General features: G+C 35.0%; 1 long non-coding RNA gene across 1 annotated transcript; it reads right to left on the bottom strand.

The window, feature by feature from the left end:
- Nucleotides 1-13,761: 13,761 nt before the first annotated feature.
- LOC125497283 (uncharacterized) lies at nt 13,762-15,223 on the bottom strand. The gene is made up of 2 exons (XR_007273911.2): nt 14,210-15,223; nt 13,762-14,008 (listed from the first exon to the last, which is right to left on the bottom strand). It is a non-coding gene; the product is annotated as an uncharacterized LOC125497283 (long non-coding RNA).
- Nucleotides 15,224-18,385: the final 3,162 nt, after the last annotated feature.

The following is an 18,385-nucleotide window of genomic DNA, read 5'->3' as shown; positions in this document are numbered from 1 at the left end:
GTTAATAACTACCATTTAAAATGAATAAGGACAGACATATTGAACTTGAACAGTGTACATTGCTCAGATTAGTTCTTTGTGCAATCTAAAGCACATGTAGCATTTAACAGCTAATCCAGAACAGTACTTTGAGTTACAATACTGAAAGCCAAAAGGAATATTAAAGTCAAGGATTTTACATCAGGGTTGCTAAAGATTTCTAACCAACCAATAACGAAATCGCTTCTATTCTACTGTTATTAGAATAGAGTCCAGGAATTTGAGACATTACCTGATCAAAGCCCAAGTGAAGTCATAATGACCTCAATCTTCTTTATTAGTCTTTCCTCTCTTTCTTTAGCCTCCTTTTCCTTTATCTGACTTTCAGCTTTTAGGAAATCTATTTCAGCTTGCATTGCATTGTTATTACCTCTTAGTTGTTGAATCTCAGCCTCCAATTCTGCTTTGCCTTTCTTCCCACCCTTGTCCACCACCGGATGTCCTTTACCAAGGCCCCGGGCATACCCCGAACAATGGCCAAGCACCTTCATGTAAGTCTCGTCTATGGAAAGATTATCAATGCCATTCTCTTGAATTTCTTTCTCGTGTAACTTTTTAAATTCGTTGAACTTTGCTTCACCTTCATCATCAAAACTACCATCTTTATGCCTTGAGTGATCCATCAAAAAATTCATGATGATAGTAAAAATGTGGATTGTTTGAAATATAAAGATGATGATAGAACAAAACATAACATGCTCATTTTTAAGTTTCTGTCATCTAATACTTGTCGCCTCTCTTGTGGTGTCAACTGATAAGGTGCTCTAGGGACGATATATTTACAACGATCCACCTTTTCAGGAAGCAATTTCTCATGCATTTTCATCATCTTCAAATCCCTTCGAGCATTCAAGTGATCCTTATTATTTTTACCAGGAATATCAAGGACAGTTCCTATTATACTGTCACATATGTTTTTCTCAATATGCATCACATCTAAGTTGTGACGAATCAAAAGCTTACTCCAATAAGGAAGTCTATAAAAGACACTTAGCTTCTTCCATTGGTCAAACAAGTATCTCTGGTTCCTCTTTCGCTTCTTCCCAAAAATCACATTTGGCACTCCCTCAAATGCCTCCAAAATTTCATCCCCTGATAAAGGAACAGGAGGTGGTCGTCTTTCCCTCTCGCCACCAAAAGATTTATTATCATTTCTCCATCTGTGATTAGCATCCAAGAATCTGCGATCACCTAAGAAGCATTCCTTATTACTCTTCTTAAGTCGCTTGTGCCAAGTATCCTTATGACATGATGGACAAGCAAGTTTACCACAAGTACTCCAACAGGACAAATTCCCGTAAGCCGAAAAATCACTCATTGTCCACAATAACACCGCCTTCATATTAAACTTCTGGCAACTATATGAATCATAATTCTCCACCCCAACTTCCCACAAGTCTTCAAGTTCTTCGATCAATGGTTCCAAGAACACATCAATATCATTTCCAGGGGACTTCGGACCAGGGATCAAGAGTGATAACATGATGTACGAGCTTGCCATGCACATCCAAGGCGGGAGATTGTATGGCACCAAAAAAACGGGCCATATACTATGTTTGGTCCCCAAATGTGCACTAGGATTGAAACATCGCATGATAGACCTAATCTTACGTTACGTGCATCAGCCTTAAACTCGGGATATAAATCATCAAGGTGCTTCCATGCCATTGAATCAGCCGGGTGCCTTAGTATGTCCTCATCAACGCGCCTCTCGTTATGCCATCTCATGTGTTTTGCAATTCTTATTGACATAATAAAAAGCCTTTGAAGCCTTGGCACCAAAGAAAAATGGCGAAGAACCAAGCGAGGAATTCTAGGCTTAAGTTGTGAGATCCCTTGAGATTCTGTTAAAGAGACACTATCATCTAATTCACCACTGCTTTCTTTCCATCGAGACTCCCCACAAATAGGACATGCATCAATGTTAGCATAGTTTTTTCTATAAAGAATACAATGGTTCACACAAGCATGAATCTTCACATAGTTCAATCCAAGATCTTTTGTGTACTTTTTTGCTTCATATGAACTCTTAGGGAAGCTCACATCATAATTAAAGGCCTTGTGCAATGCATTAAGCACCCATTAAATGACTTATCACTCCAACGACCACTCACCTTAAGTTGCAAAAGAGTTACAATGAACTCTAATCTTGAGAATGTCTTACACCCTGGATAAAGCTCTTCTTGTGCATCTTTCATCAATTTGTGAAACTTGTCAGGGAGTTCATCATCACCCCTATCCCTATCATCTGAAACTTGAGGTTCTACAACTACATTTGTGGCCTCACGCACCAAAGAAGCTAAGTCATCAGACACAAGGGGATCTTCATCCTCAAAGTCATCACCTTCCTCTTCGGACATCTCTTCATCCGTGACTTCAAAGGATTGTTCCTCTCCATGAAAAATCCATGGATTGTAATCAGGATCTATTCCGACTCGAAAAAGATGAGCCCGCATAGTATCTCGATCTTGATCAAAATAATTTCGACAATTCAAGCAAGGACACCTTAACTTTACCCCAGAATTAGGAGCGATGTCCTTAAATGCAAAGTCCAAAAAATCTTTAACACCTTTCTTGTAATCTCCTTGTTTCCTTCCATTAAACCCTTGGATGTGCATCCAACTTCTATCATTATCCATGATAATTCTCGAAAAATAACTGAAATAACTTAACAAACAAAAATATTAAAAACATACAGCGTAAAAAAGAGAAATATAAAAAGAAACAGTTAACAAATAGTCTAAACATGAAAGAACATATGATCCAAACTCATGCATAGCTATTCATCTTATTACTCCTTTAAACAAATATCTATCTGAACTAGAAATTTCTATAAGTTGCTAAAATGAAAATTAGCTAATATCGCCTTTATTGTTTCGCATCGTCAACTTTCATCACCGAGAGGGGGTGGGAACATAAATCTTTGAGCTTTGATATTACCTGATTCTAAGATTAAGGGATGTTTAGTGATAAGGATAAAGATACATCTCCTTAGTTTATGATAATTAGTTACATTTATTCTGTTAATATCTTTTTGTAACAACTCACATCTTATTATCTTTTGCTAATTTTGTTAATCTATATCTAGGATATTGTTGTAAATCATTGACTCACATAATGGATCGTTCTATGGTAAAACTAGTCTACGGGCTCACTGTAATATGACATTTTCTAGTTCATGTGACTGTTATTGTGCTTCTACTTAGTGGCCCAAGCCTATAGAAGTATGGGCTACAAAGCGGTCCATTGGCCTGCTCTTAGTCCTAACTCCTAATCCATATTCTTGTCTTCTGTTTACAACTTCGGTTAACGAAAATAAAAAACCAGGCGTAAGTAGAAGTTGTAAATAACTTTTAATGACAAATCTAGGTTCTGATTGAGAATAATGGCTCATCAACCTATTAAAATAGAGCATAATTAGCATTAGTTTGTAAGTAATATGTGTTAAGCCACTAAGCCAGTAAACAAGTTAACAGTCCACCCCATAATCTTGAATTTCTCCAGATTCTAAAGAACCAAACTGAATAAAAAGAAACTTCGATCTAAGCTATACATGGATTAATCAAATTGAATCTAACACAAATTATAATCATCTTATTACTCCTTTAAACAAATATCTATCTGAACTAGAAATTTCTATAAGTTGCTAAAATGAAAATTAGCTAATATCGCCTTTATTGTTTCGCATCGCCTGCCACTGTCAGCATTGTCCTTATTAGGCAACTCAACTTACACGGGACTGGAAAGTTCTCTAATTAATAATTGTTGTGAGGTTTTTTCTACATTCCTTTGCATCTAGCCACATACAAGATGAAATTGCATTAAAATTGAACCTGAAAGACCTTATGTGATGACCAACACACACTAACATTCTAACAATCAGATCAGATAGAATTCCAGCTGCATAATAACACTGACTTGCAGGCTTTATGTTGCAGCAAAATGAAGTATGGTTCACCTTTCCTATTATGGTATACACTTCTTTTAACACAACATCTCACAGAATGATACAATCATATAAGTGCAATTTAATAGCTGAGTTAAAGCCAAAAATAGGACAATATTTTATGAAGATCTGCCAGCAACTTGTGAGTGCTGAGTCACTGAGTCTTTAAATATATGTATAGTGAAGAAAAAGAAGCTTCCTACTATTAATCTTACTCATCTTTTTTCATTTATGTCACGCGAGTAAAACAAACCGATCCAAACCCAAAACTAAACACGGAATACCTATAAACCGTCGACAACACCGCTCGCCTGCTCTACCAACTATACTTTGATAAATTGATTATGCTTGTACAGAGATTTAGCACACTGGTCAACCAGAATCACCATAATTTGTCAAAAAGTTGTTTTACAAGAAGTATGTAGCTAGAAAGAGAGAATTGCAACTTGGAACAACAACCACTTAGTATAATCCAGCTAAGGCAGGGTCTAGGGAGGTTCAGACATTTGCTCTTTGAAGATGAATATTTATGATTTCTTTCCTATGGCATCTGAAAGGTGAACAAAACTTCTAACACATTGCGGGGCTGTATATGTCTGCAGTACGATACACTATATATGTTTGTAGAAGATTGTTGTAACATCTCAGTTGCTTAATCAAGGTACTCAATTCAAAAAAAATCATTATCAAATCACTAGACCTAATTAAATTCGTCTGACTTTGTGGAAAAAGTTAAGCAACCCTAATTGACAAAAATGCTGAAACAATCATCCATACATCTAATTTAAAAAGCGAAATTGAATGATTTACCTGAAGATGCGATCGAATTGGGAAATTGCTAAGAAAATCTGCGAGAAACATCAATTTGAAGGCTTGAAAAACTGAATTCGAAGGCGAGAAATGTCCAATCCCTAAGACTTGTAGAGAAGATGAATTGATAGGGAGAATTGGTCCCTTTCAATGTTCCATTGAAGATTATGATCGAAGATTTCTGCCAAAATCACCGGAGATGGAAGATTTTGTAGAACATGTTAGTGAGATTGAAGATTTTGTAGAACTTTTTTTCGAAAGAACACTTTGTTGTTTGCGGGAAATCGAATCGAATAGAACAGTGTGTCATTTTAATCCTTTTTTGTTTTTTTTCCTTCATTATTGAAGAGGGCAAAAGAGTTAAAATTGTTGTTTTAGGTATTTAAGAGGGCAAAACTTTAAATTGTTGTTTTAGGTTAATATTAAAAAGGGCGAAACTTTGAATTGTTGTTTTAGGTTAATATCAAAGAGGGTGAAAGTGAAAAATCGTCTTCTTAGTTGGTATCAAATAGGGCAAATTTGAAATTGTTTTATTAAGTGATAGCAAAGAGGGCAAAACAATATAATTGTCTTCTTAGTTAATATCAAAAAGGGGGAAATATTTTTGTCTTCCTTGATACTATTAAATAAGGCAATCAACTAGTTGCCCTATTTTATTCAAATAAATTGTCCTCTTTGATCACATTTCTTGTAGTGCCTTGGGAGCCATTTTGCACTAACTTTCATCATCTAGTTGTGGTTTGTTGTTTTATGTCAAACTGCAGGTTTTAGGGAACTATTCGGTACTTTCTATCTATTATATGACCGTTACACTGGATTGGAGAGGGTTGATGCTGAGTCCCGAGGACACTTTTCGAGACCCTTGAGCAAAAGAAGAGCCGAAGATTTGGCAATTGGAGCCAAGAAACGAGGAAAAGAGGCTAGGCCCGATCCAATCGGGCGGTCTAGCCGATCGGGCGCCCAAGAGACCCAAGCAACCTTTAGTGCGGGCCCGATCAGGCGCTCACGCCCTGTTGTAGATCGTTGTTGACGCCCGATCGGGCAGTTTGGCCCGATGGAGTCGAGCGCCCATGGAGCTGCTGATGCGCACTTTGCTGGAGTAACAGGCCGCCCGATGTCATCAGGCAGGTCGGCCCGATTGCATCGGGCGCCTGTGTTTTTCATGTTGTCTCAGTACTAAGAAGCCCGACTGGATCGGGCGTACTTGGCCCGATCGGGCGACAACCCGCCACGCACTTTTTAATGAATTTCGGGCTACTTTTTAAGACTTTGTCCTCTTTGTTTTAGGGCTTGTATAAATAGCAAAATTAGAATTTCTATTAATAATCTTGGTTTTTACATTAGTTTTCATAGTTTTCTTTATAGAGTGATTTAAGAACCCTAGTTTATTGCTTTTTGCTTTCAATTCAAGATTAAACCTTTAGATTATTCACAAATTCAATACAATTCTTCAATTTGGTAATCTTTCTCTATTACTTTCTCTATTGTTGATTCGCTTACTTTCTTAGTTTTTTGCAATGTTTCAAAGTATGAGTTTTTAATTTATATTAATTATGTTATTGTTTTTATAATTATTTTGAGTAGTTCTATTTCTAGGTTTGTGGGGATATATGTATGCAATGAGGGATTGATAGATTAGTCTAATTGTCTTGTATTTCAATTGTTTCTTGTGGTTGAATCATTCATGCTAGATTTATAAGTTAGGCCTGGTTTATATTTCTAATATCGCAATACTGGATCTGCTTCGAGAGGAGAGATACCATAGAGGCTTTCAATCATTAGGCAAAGTGACCCTAGACCATGCGAGAGCGGCTAGGTGATCTTTGAGGGAGGTAATGTTCAAGAGAAATTACATGTGCCCTAGATAATTTGACTTATTAGGTGGTTGTTATTCGTCCCTAATTTCCCGAATTGTATGCATAGTGATCCATAATCTTAGTTCTTTATTAATTGATTATTATTTAACCTTCGTGTTTAATTATGTTATTTGCTTAGTTTAGTAACACAACTGTCTTCATCTAATTTTCTTAGTATAATATTACAGTTCAGATATAATAATATAACTTTCTCCCTGTGGATTCGATCCTGACTTCCCTGACCACTAGTTAGTGGACCTAAGATTATTTTTGATTAGGTGATACGACTTTAGCCTATCATGTTGACACACAAAATGCACTGAAACTAACTCATTTCTGAAGACAACTCAATGCCTAATAAACCAAATATACCACCGAAAAAGTGTCTTCTTATACATGGACTCGAAATCCATAACTGTATGAAGTTGCGAAAGGATTTCGCCGAAACTTTCATTCTTTGAAAGAGCCTGGAAGAAGGGTGAAACCATCAAACTCTACATATTAGCTAAAACGTCATAAAAGAAATTGCATGTAATTGATTAATGACATGCAATTAATTAATGACGCATAGATTCCTGAGCAGAATCACATCAAACACACTGCTAGGGGAGGAAAACGTGGCATTTTTCAACCCGAGCTTTAGTTTCTATTGGATCATCATTATCTTTTATAAGTTTCTTAATGAGATTTTTATTTCTTATGATAGTTGTTGTGGTGTGAATGAACTTTGTCTTATGATCACCTTTTAGTAACATGCCCTGAATTATTATATCCTATAATTATTAGTACTTTACTTCAAAATGATAACATAAAGTATAACTTGGTTTAGTAGTTAAAAATTTAGTATATATGCTTATTCTCATGGGGTTTAATCTTATTTAATGGATTTTCTATTTTTTATTGTATGTGAATTACATGGAGTTAAATACTCTAAGGGAAAGCGCCACGTAGAGTTGTTCCTTGTTTAGGAATGCCTTTTTAATATATTAGTATAGATTAGCTTTGTGAAAATGCTTCCAATGGGTGCTACTAAAGTTAAGAAGATTAGCACGCTTTTTAAGAAAAATGGCTTGTTTAGTTCTAAATCAGGGAATTGACCTATACTTACTTATTAGTTGTCTCAAAGTGCTTGAAGTTGTTGTTCAACTAATTTAATTCGCCGATTGATATTTCCAAAATGATATTTATTCCATTCTTTCACATTTGCTTTAAGAGTTTACATTTCTGGATTAGGCGATACATATAAGAGCCTAATAATTTAGTACAACACGATTTTTTTTTTTTTTTAAGGTATCAAAATCTTTTGTATTACACCAAACCTTTTCATAACGAAAAGGAGATGCTTTATTTGTGCTTCTCATTTGAAAGAAAGGAGAGGGAAATTATTTTAATGATTCGAGGCCAGGTGAAAACATGATGAGTAAGTTTTGCTAGAGAAAACAAAGTTATCTAATCCGAAAGTTTCTTGCGCCAAGTAAATCTCTCACTACAAAAGGAAGTTCGGCATAGTTTAAAGTAGAATAGTCATACAATCAAGCGAAAAGGGTTGAAAGTTGGCCCCTCCATTTTTGTTTCCAAATAAGATTATGTTATTAAAAATCCCCTATGACTGAATATCAACCATCAATTTCGACCAAAACTCGCCGTTAAAGGCTGAATTATCAGGAGCATATCTAATAGGTGAATGTTGTAAATTAAATGGTAATATACTAGATTTAATAGAGATATAGAGATTAAATGGAGCACAATTACAATCCTTCCGAAACACCAACATCTCACCTTTACGTACACCCCACAGTGAGAACAAAATCAAAATAGTTGAGGCCAGATTAATAAGCACATAATTGTAGGAAGATAATGGGATTTAACCTCACACATCATGATAAGGGGTGCATTGTGTATACAAAAAATCTTGACCTCCTCTAATGCGTTTTTCTAATACCTCGAACATTCCATCAACTAACTTTCATTTAACAAAAACAAATATCATAACATAGGGGGGATCAATAACACAAATCCTCTAGTTCTAGGCCTCTTTAGGGATGAAGATACTACATCTTTATCATTCCCTTCCTTACTTATTTTTGTGGCAAAGTCAGTTTGAGAGGAGAGCTTCATGGGGGAGGGATGTTGCACATCCAATCCTTCAATATGCTTCATGATAGAATTATCAGAATGAATTGAGTGGAAAAAATTCTCAGGTTGAGAAAAGCAGTCATCCTCGTCATCACTTACCATGAGTTATGGATCAACCTCAAATTTCTTGTTAGGCTTTTTGATAGGAAAATCCTTCTTGTCAATGAGGTTTGACAATAGGAGATCTTCAAAAAAAATATGAGCAAAATTAAATACATGAATTGGGCTAGTAGTAGAAGAAGTGACTAGTGCAACACCACCCCCAGTACCTCCATCCTTCTTAGACAGTGGACTAGAAACTCCTCCCACCTTAACGGAAGTCACCATTGATGGAATTAGAGAAATAGAGGAACGTAGTTTTCAGGTGAAATCGTTGTGTGGGATTTTCAAGTCAATGAAGTTGTAGAGTAGAGAGAAGAGAGAGAAGTTTTTTAACTTTTTATCTGTTGAGGGAGTGAAGAAGAAGATAGACTAAAAGTGTAGAGGTGAGTGGGTTACTGGTTGTTGTGGTAGGAAAGTGAACAGAGATGTGGAAGATGGTGATAGTGACGGTGCGATCAGGAAAGAGAGAATAGGGTAGTGGAGGAGCGGCAATAGTGGGTTAATTGGATTATTTGTGGTGGTATTAATGGTGGAGCAGAGAAAAAGGGAAAGTGGGTTGATTGGGTTTGGGAAAGAGGGAGATTAGGGGAGGGATAATGAAAGGTTAGGGGGTTAATTACGTTAATTAGGGGTTAATGACTAACGGAGTTGACGACTGTTACTCATTAAGGGCACCACGTGGATTTTTTTTCCTTGAAAATTAGGGGGTATATATATGGTGAATCATGAAACTTACAGGGTATATGGTGCAAAAAAATTCACTGGTATATGGTGAAAAAATCGAAAATGAAAATTTAAAGCCTCCCTAGTAAAGTCAAAATGTAGGCATATTTTTATTGCCTACACGGGATGAGTACAAATTTGACTATCTTATTGTAAAAAATTTAGTTTTGATACTCATTCTGAAAAAGAAGTCGCCAACAAGTCTTTAAACGAAAAATTATAATCCTAATTGGATATTGTGAAATCATAGGGACATCTAGAGCATTTATCCATCAATGTAAGATTTTCCTATCATGATTCATAATTGGTCAATCAACCAAACATTGAGTTTCAGGGTGATGGCATAAATATGACCATTAATTAAATTTGTGCAGTGTTGGTCTTTACTTCATACGATTCATTTTCTAATTTTATGCAAATAAACAACCAAGCAATATGTATAATCATTTTAAAAATTAATGTATCTTGGTGTATTAAAAAAGTAAAAAAAAAAGACTAATTTTTGTGATATGTTGTTTAAGCAATCAAATTACTAATTTACTTGTCTGAATTATCTGACTTTAATATTGGAACGTTTGTTTAGGTCTTTAATTAGCAAAAATACACATATGAAGTGATGAAAGCGATAAACACATAAGCATGCATGATATATAGAATAAATATGAAAAGAGATTAGACAGAAATATACAAGAATAATAAATTATTTAAGGATCTACATAATGAAAAACTTGTTAGTAACCTCAAGAAATTGAATATGAATTGAAATATTGGGTACCTTTAGGAAATATCTTTTGTCCTCAGTATTGAATAACGATCCATAGGAGGAGCAATCTTGAAACTTGAATGAAAATTGAAGGTTGTGTTTGAAATGCTTAGATTTTGAGTATTGAAGGAAATTGTGATATAAAGTTATGATGAACGCATGTTAAAAAACCAAATGGAACGAGGTCAATCTATATGGGAAATCATAAAAAATGAGATAATATTTGTGTTGCGCACAAGACTTACGCACGACACACATCACCGCGTGCGGCACGCATCTGCTACGCATATTTGAATTCTGATGACTGGCTCAATGTCGCGCGTGTGCATCATTGTGCGGGTAAAACATCCAGCTTCTGTTGTGCAACTGCAGATATTGATGGGTTTTTTTGTTATCCGAAATTAACATATTCTTTTTATCTTGAATTAAATATTATAACTTGAATTCAGAAAGAGAACGTCTTGTGTCGGACTCGTCCAACCATAATCTTTGGTCGGACGACTTTCAGGTGGTTCCAATTTTTTTTTCAGTTAGTCTTAATTTTTTTTCAGGTAGTCTTAATTTTTTTTCAGGTAGTCTTCATTGTTTTTCAGGTAGTCTTCATTTTGTTTTCAGTTAGTCTTCTTTTTTTTCAGTTGGTTTTTGTACTTCAGTTAGACTTACTTTGGGTTTCAGTTGGTCTTTATTTTTTTTCAGTTAGTCTTAATTTTTTTTCAGGTAGTCTTAATTTTTTTTCAGGTAGTCTTAATTTTTTTTTCAGTTAGTCTTCTTTTTTTTTTCAGTTGGTTTTTGTACTTCAGTTATACTTACTTTGGGTTTCAGTTGGTCTTTATTCTTTTTCAGGTAGTCTTCATTTTTTTTCAGGTAGTCTTCATTCTTTTTCAGGTAGTCTTCATTTTTTTTCAGGTAGTCCAACTGGAAAAAAAACAAAGTCCAACTGAAACAAAACAAAGTCCAACTGAAAGAAACACAAAGTCCAACTGAAAGAAAACAAAGTCCAACTGAAAGAACACAAAGTCCAACTGAAAGAAAACAAAGTCCAACTGAAAGAAAACAAAGTCCAACTGAAAGAAAACTAAGTCCAACTGAAACAAAATAAAGTCCAACTGAAAAACAAAACACTAACCTCTGCTTTCTCTCACTTTCTCCTTCTTCTTCATTCCTCTTAGCTGATACTCCATACTCATGTTCGAATAACGCCTTTCATCACTCATCGAGATCATCATCATCATCATCAACAACAACAACAATAACAACAACACAATACCAACAACAACAACGAAAATCTGCGCTAAAATCAATCCGCAAAGATGATGTCCGGCAATTACACTACCATTGACAATCAAAACTTTTCCTCTGTAGTTCCTGTAAATTTTCTTCCCACTTTTTTTATAATTTTCAGCATAGTGACAATTGCTACATTATCACCTTTTTCTTTTCAGATCTCTGTTTAATTTCTCTCTCCTCTGTAATTTGTAGGCAGTTGGTGATTCCGGCCATATTCCCGTTAAATTCGCCGGTAAGTTTTTTCTGATTCATAATTTTTGATTTCGAATTCCTCTTCTTCCCTCACCAATGATTTTATCCGGCGAGCAAGGGCTTCTCTTAGTATAGCACTTCTTGTTATTGTTTCACTTTAGAGAACGTATCCGTCGAGCAAGCGTTAAATTGGACTCAGCCAGTCCGACGGAAACTATTGGGTCAGACGGTCTGACCCAATACTTTCACATTCAGAAATCGATTATCTACAAGATAAAAAGTTGATTTCATAATATCCTTTAATTTAGAAATATTTTATAATTAATTGTGCTTTTCAAAAATGTGCTTAAAAACACAATTAATTATCGTGAATTAGTAATTAGGACTTTAAAATTGGGCTTGGAACCTCTAAAATTAATAGATAGACTTTGCCTTCTTAAAACAGTTTTAAGCATTACTCGTCGGATTTCTCTCCATTGGGTTGGAGTCCAGGGATGGCCATTAGGCGGGGCGTGTGCGGAGAATGGTACCTCCACACCGGCACCCATATAAAATTTCAATCCCCATCCCCGCCCCATGACCCATTACGGGGGAAAATTCTAGACCCATTCCCACCCCACTAGGTACGTATTTATACCCATCCCCGCCCCACCACCCACATGGGTACCCGCACCCACTTCATACCCTCATCGTATGCACCCGCTTCGTACCTGCGTCATACCCACATATTTATATTTTACAAGATAAAATTATTGATAATATAAGTATATAAATAGAATTTTAATCATATATATGTGGGGCGGGGCGGGCGGGGGTAGGGCGGGGAGAGCAGGGATGGGGTGGAGATAGCATAAAATTCATACCTGCTCCACCACCCATTGCGGGTATGGTTTTAATCCCCATCCCCACCCCACTGCCAGTCGGACCAATTAGGACGACAATATGTTTCATTAGTTGGTATTTAATTGGGGATAACGCTTATGTGTCTACAATACTACGATTAATTCCAAGAATCTACCTTTACCTTACCACATGTAATAAATATTAAATTAAACATGGATTAATATACAATTAAATATGATAACAAACTTTAACAATCATTAATAAATAAATATGATTAAATAAATTATTAAATCTCCTATATGTTGTATTAACAATTCATACAACCCTGTAATAAATAATCATCACATGTTTCACACAACAATCACAAATTCCTGATATTGTTACAAACAATTCAAGTTCCCTAAGCATGATACTAAGTTCCAATCTAGTTATAGTATATATTATGTCCCAAACTCTTAGACATTCACGTACCTTGTATAAACTATTCTTTGTGTCACCTTACTGCACTAAAAGTCACTACAAGAAAAACTGCCATTTACGACCAAATTTTTGGTCGTAAAAAGCTCAAAACTGGTCGCAAAAGGCCTTTTACGACCAGAAACGCGTGTGGTCGTCGGTGGTCGTAAAAGGCTTCGTCGCAAAAGAAAAACTGGCATTTATGACCGGTTTAAGTGGCTCGTCGTAATTGCTCTTTTGCGACGAGATTTAGTTCTCGTCGCAATTAGTTAGCATTTACGACCAGTTTTCTGGTCGTAATTGCTAAATAAAAATATATTAAAAAAAAAGAAGTTATCATTTACGACCAGAAAATCCGGTCGTAATTGCTATATAAAAATAAAAAAAAAAGAAATTAACAAATATTTAGAGTTGCTAATCTGATCAATTGAATATTATAATTTGTTTGCTTTTTATTTCAATTTAATTTAAACAAAAATAATTAAATTTAAGTAGTTACAATTTAATGTTAAGCAAATAAACAACATTGTCATCAAAAAAAAATAATAAAAAGTATTAAATCAATAAACTATATTTTTATTATTAATCTTAAAAGAAACAATGGAATCAAAATCTAAAAATTAATCTTTTTATTAATTATAATGGTAAATACAATATATATTACATCCCAATTGAAATCTTACTAAAAATCTAGAACAAAATTAATCCAACTAATGATAAAATGTAAAAACAAAAATTACATCAACTAGGGACAAAACCAATCTCTTCAAAATAAGGAACGCAGTATTTCAGAATTCTTCAAAAGCAATGTGGAACCAATCTCTTTAACAAATACAGTACTCGAACAAATCTGCACTGAAATCAAATGAAAATTAATTAACACCAAATTAAAACAAAAAAATCAACACCAAAAAAACCCAAGAAGATTGGAATAACAGAATGAATGAATCAATCGATCGAGAAACGTAAGCATGCTACTGGAGTACTAGCAGTGCTATATATTATTAAATATACACAAAGTAAAAAAAGATAATAAGGAAAGAGAAACGGCCCAACCCATGTCCAACATCAACCAACCCCCTTGCCAAACGGCGGTACGGTGTCGTTGGATTAGGCAATATCAACCAACCACCACCGGACTTGTCGCCACCTGACCTCACCATAAACAAATCGAACCACCACTCTTCAACATCACCCACAACCACCACTCCCTTCGCCTTCACCTTCGACCCCTCCCACCCAAAAACCCCAATTACCCAGAAAAAACCCCACCCACCCAGAAAACCCACCCACCCAAACCCAACCCAACCCACCCCACGAACCGAAAAACCAAAAAAATCCACCGGATCCACAAAAAAAACCCACCCACCCTCCCTAAAAACCCTAAATAAATCCCCAACAAAAAAAGACAGAAAAAAGATAAAAGAAAACAAAAATTTTGAACAATAAATACCTATTTGAAGATCTAACCAAAACGAAAAAACACATACCCAGAAAAACCAAACGAAAACTCCAAAATAAAACCCCAAAATTATCCCCTGAAAAATAAAAAATTTGCAGCGAATTTCGAGTAATCACCCATCACAAAAATTTGCAGCGAATTTCGTGTAATCGAAATCTTAAAATGAAATAAAATTTCAAAAAAAAAAAATGCTTAGAAGAAGAAGACGAAAATGGAGAAAAAGAAGAAAGAAAGAAGAAAAGAATTTCAGTGGCTATGGAGGTTAGAATGAAGGTATTGAATGAGAGAGGAGAGAGATGGGAGGATAAGAAAATGAGAGAGGAGAGAGAATTTTGGGGAAATTAGAAGAGATAGTGTCGGTGGTGGGAGTATAAGGATAGATAATTGCAAAAATGGATCCAACGCGGCATTATATCCCGCTGATATTTTCAGCGAAATTTTAAAATTTTGAGTTTTTACGACCAGATTTCAAACTTGTTGTAGTTATTATTTTTTTGCGACGAGAAAATGGCTTTTACGACTAGAATTCCGCCTCGTCGTAGATAATTTGTACTATTTACGACCAGTTACATATATGGTCGTTATTGCTTATTATTTACGACCAGAAACGCGTGTGGTCGTAATTTTTGGTCGTAAATGAAGCTTTTTGTTGTAGTGAGTAACTTAAGAAGTATTCTTCTCCTACAAATAATGATAATAACAATTAATCACTACCATAATAAAATTTCAACACTTATAATATTATTTAAAAGCTCTCTTAAACCTTTAAAAATAATTCACGTAACATGAGAGTTCTAGACTTTAAAAATATTAATATCGTAGTAAAGTTTTACTCTTTAAAAACTCATAATCCAACAATTTATAACTCCTCAATTTTAAACCTTTAATCCCTTTTAAAACCTTTAAGCCCAAATCTTTAAATTATTAATATTATCATATTAATCTACTCTAAATAATATTTTAACAACAATTAAACAATAACATAATTCAAAACAGTAACAATAACAATAAATTGCATAATAAAGACCGAAAAAAAAAACAATGAGGAGAAGGAGAGTACCAGCAGAAGAGATGGAGGAGGAAAAAGGAGAGAAAAAGGCGGTGTCGAGCAAGAAGGGGGTGGAGAGATGGCCGGCGAAAGTAGAAAGAAGAATACGAGAGAAGTCGAGTGAGAAAAAGGAGGAGGCTGAAAAAGTAAAAGAGAGGGAGATGGAATTAGGGAGTATTTCTTAAGGAGGCTGTAAAATTATTTAATGACCTTTAATCCCCTATTTGTAGTTTTTGGGAGTCTTTGTTACACTACGAACCCTAAACTCATTTTAAAACTTATTATGTGCTCTACTTATAATAATTAAATAACCTTTGACTTAACAAAAAGTGAAGGGGGGGGGAGGAAAGATGGTGTTCCCTCACAAAAAGTCTGATATACCCTTAATGAATTTAAATTATCATATATATTAAATAATTTTTTTTCCTATTTGCCATATATATTGATCAAGTTAATAATAGAATTGAATTTAAGATTTCAATTAAATATTAAATTAAGCAGATTGATTTACTCTTCTTACATATGTATGAAAAACTGTCATAAAAAATCAAATTGATATTATAACTTGATTGATACAGAAGAAAAAATAAAAACTGGAATTTCATATAAATAATTATACAGATAATATCTTAAAACCTATATATTGATTATTGTTCGGTAATGTCTATTGTTTTTTTGGCAATTCAAAATTTTTGTTGACTACCAAAAAAAGGTATAACCTAAGAGGAGCAAGCCAAGAGAGCCAACCTTCCCCCACCTTCTAGGAACGGTTTGGAAGAAAGGCCCTCACAGCAAGCCCCTACCACCACCACCTAGACAGGCCGAGGAAACAACAAGACACAACACAAAACTCTATAACATAAGTTGGCTTACAGCTTGCCTGTTTCTACAAGCTAAGCAACATTAAAGATAATTTGCCTAACCACCTGTTGAGGACTAAGGACTTAATCATCAAAAACAGCCTATTTCTCTGCAATCAGATGTGATAAATACTTTCCACAAAAGCCATATTAAGGAGCTGATGCTTGCTATGAGTCCTTCTATGTATTTAGCAACAGTAGGAATGATAGTAGCAAAACTAGTGACCACATGAACATCAATTAATTGCAGGAAGCTTCTCCAAATTTACTTGTTGTAAGAACAATTGAAGAATAAATGATCTTGAGTTTCATCAGCTGCATTACACAAAGGGCACCTTTGATCTCTCACTATCCCCTACTAAATTAGCCTGTCTTTTGTACTTATCCTACCTTGAAGCAGTAGCCAAGTTATAAAGATGGCTTTAGGATTTGCTCTACTGTTGCAAGTGATCCTTCTCCACTCCACCTTAGGCCTATCACCTCTCATAAACTAGTAAAATTTCCTAATAGAAAATTTATCATGATACACAAACTGGCTGCAAGTAATGTCATTAATGAGTACATGTCTAGAAACAAAAAAATTCTTCATAGACCAAGACAATCTTCTAGGGATATTGCTTGTCCGCAGATCATCTTGTTTAATATAATAAGCATGAAGCCACTTGATCCATAACCTATCTTATTTTTGAGCCAAAGCCCAAAAATGCTTTGCAATTGCAGCTTTGTTCCATATAGTGATTTCTTTAAAGTTCAATCCTCCACACACCTTCTTGTTACACATATAATCCCAAGAAACAGGAGATTTCCTAGAAGTAGTATCCAAGTCTGTCCACAAGAAGCTTATAAGAGTAGTCTGAATTTCTTTAAGCACTTTCTTTGGAAGCAAGAATATCAGGCACTAGTAGGCTTCAATACCCTGAAGAATTGAGGATATCAAGTTCTACCAGCCTAAGATAGCTTCTTAGCTGTCCAAGTTTTTACTTTGGTCACAACTTTTTTAATTAGTGATTTACACTCATTATAGAACAACTTCCTATAGTGTAAAGGCACGCCTAAATATCTAAAGGGAAATCTCCCAACTAGTATCTGAAGCATCTCTTGGAAATTTTGAATCTCTTCTTCCTGAAGCCCAACAAAATATACATTGCTCTTGTCAAGATTGGTAACAAGCATTGAAGCAGCAAAGAGCTTATGTAAAGCTTGCATAAGGAGAGTGATTGAACTTTGGTCAGCTCTTGCAAAAAGAAGCAAGTCATCAGCAAACATTAAGTGTGTGATGCCAAGCCTTTCACATCTGGGATGAAAGTTGAAGTCTTGATTAAACTTTAAAAGATCTAGGCACCTTGATAAATACTCCATACATATAGCAAAGAGGAAGGGAGACATAGGGTCACCTTGCCTTAAACCTTTCTTGACAGGAAAAGGAGGGCTAGGAGTTCCATTAATAAGGATGGTGTAAGTTACAAAGATAACACAAATCATAATAAACTACACAAATTTTTGAGGGAATCACATTTTAGAGAGCATCATTTGCAAGAAAGGTCATTCTACTGAGTCATATGCTTTCTTCAGATCAATTTGCACCATACATCTGGGACTGACTTGCTTGGTAGAGTAACCTTTAATAAGCTCAGTAGCCAAGAGAATATTATCAGAAATAAACCTATTAGGGATAAAGCCAACTTGAGCAAGATCTAAAACATCACCAATGACCTTCTGTAACCTCAAAATGATAATTTTGGCAATTATCTTATAGATTACAGAGCAACAAGCAATAGGTCTCAGGTCCTTAACATAATAAGGATTAGGAACTTTAGGAACAAGTATAACTATAGTAGCATTTATCACATTAGGCATAACTC

The sequence above is a fragment of the Beta vulgaris genome, chromosome 5 (assembly GCF_026745355.1).
Source record: "Beta vulgaris subsp. vulgaris cultivar EL10 chromosome 5, EL10.2, whole genome shotgun sequence".
Taxonomy (NCBI): domain Eukaryota; kingdom Viridiplantae; phylum Streptophyta; class Magnoliopsida; order Caryophyllales; family Amaranthaceae; genus Beta; species Beta vulgaris.
The sequence above is the reverse complement of the archived record's forward strand: the minus strand, read 5'-3'. Positions and strand labels throughout refer to the sequence as shown.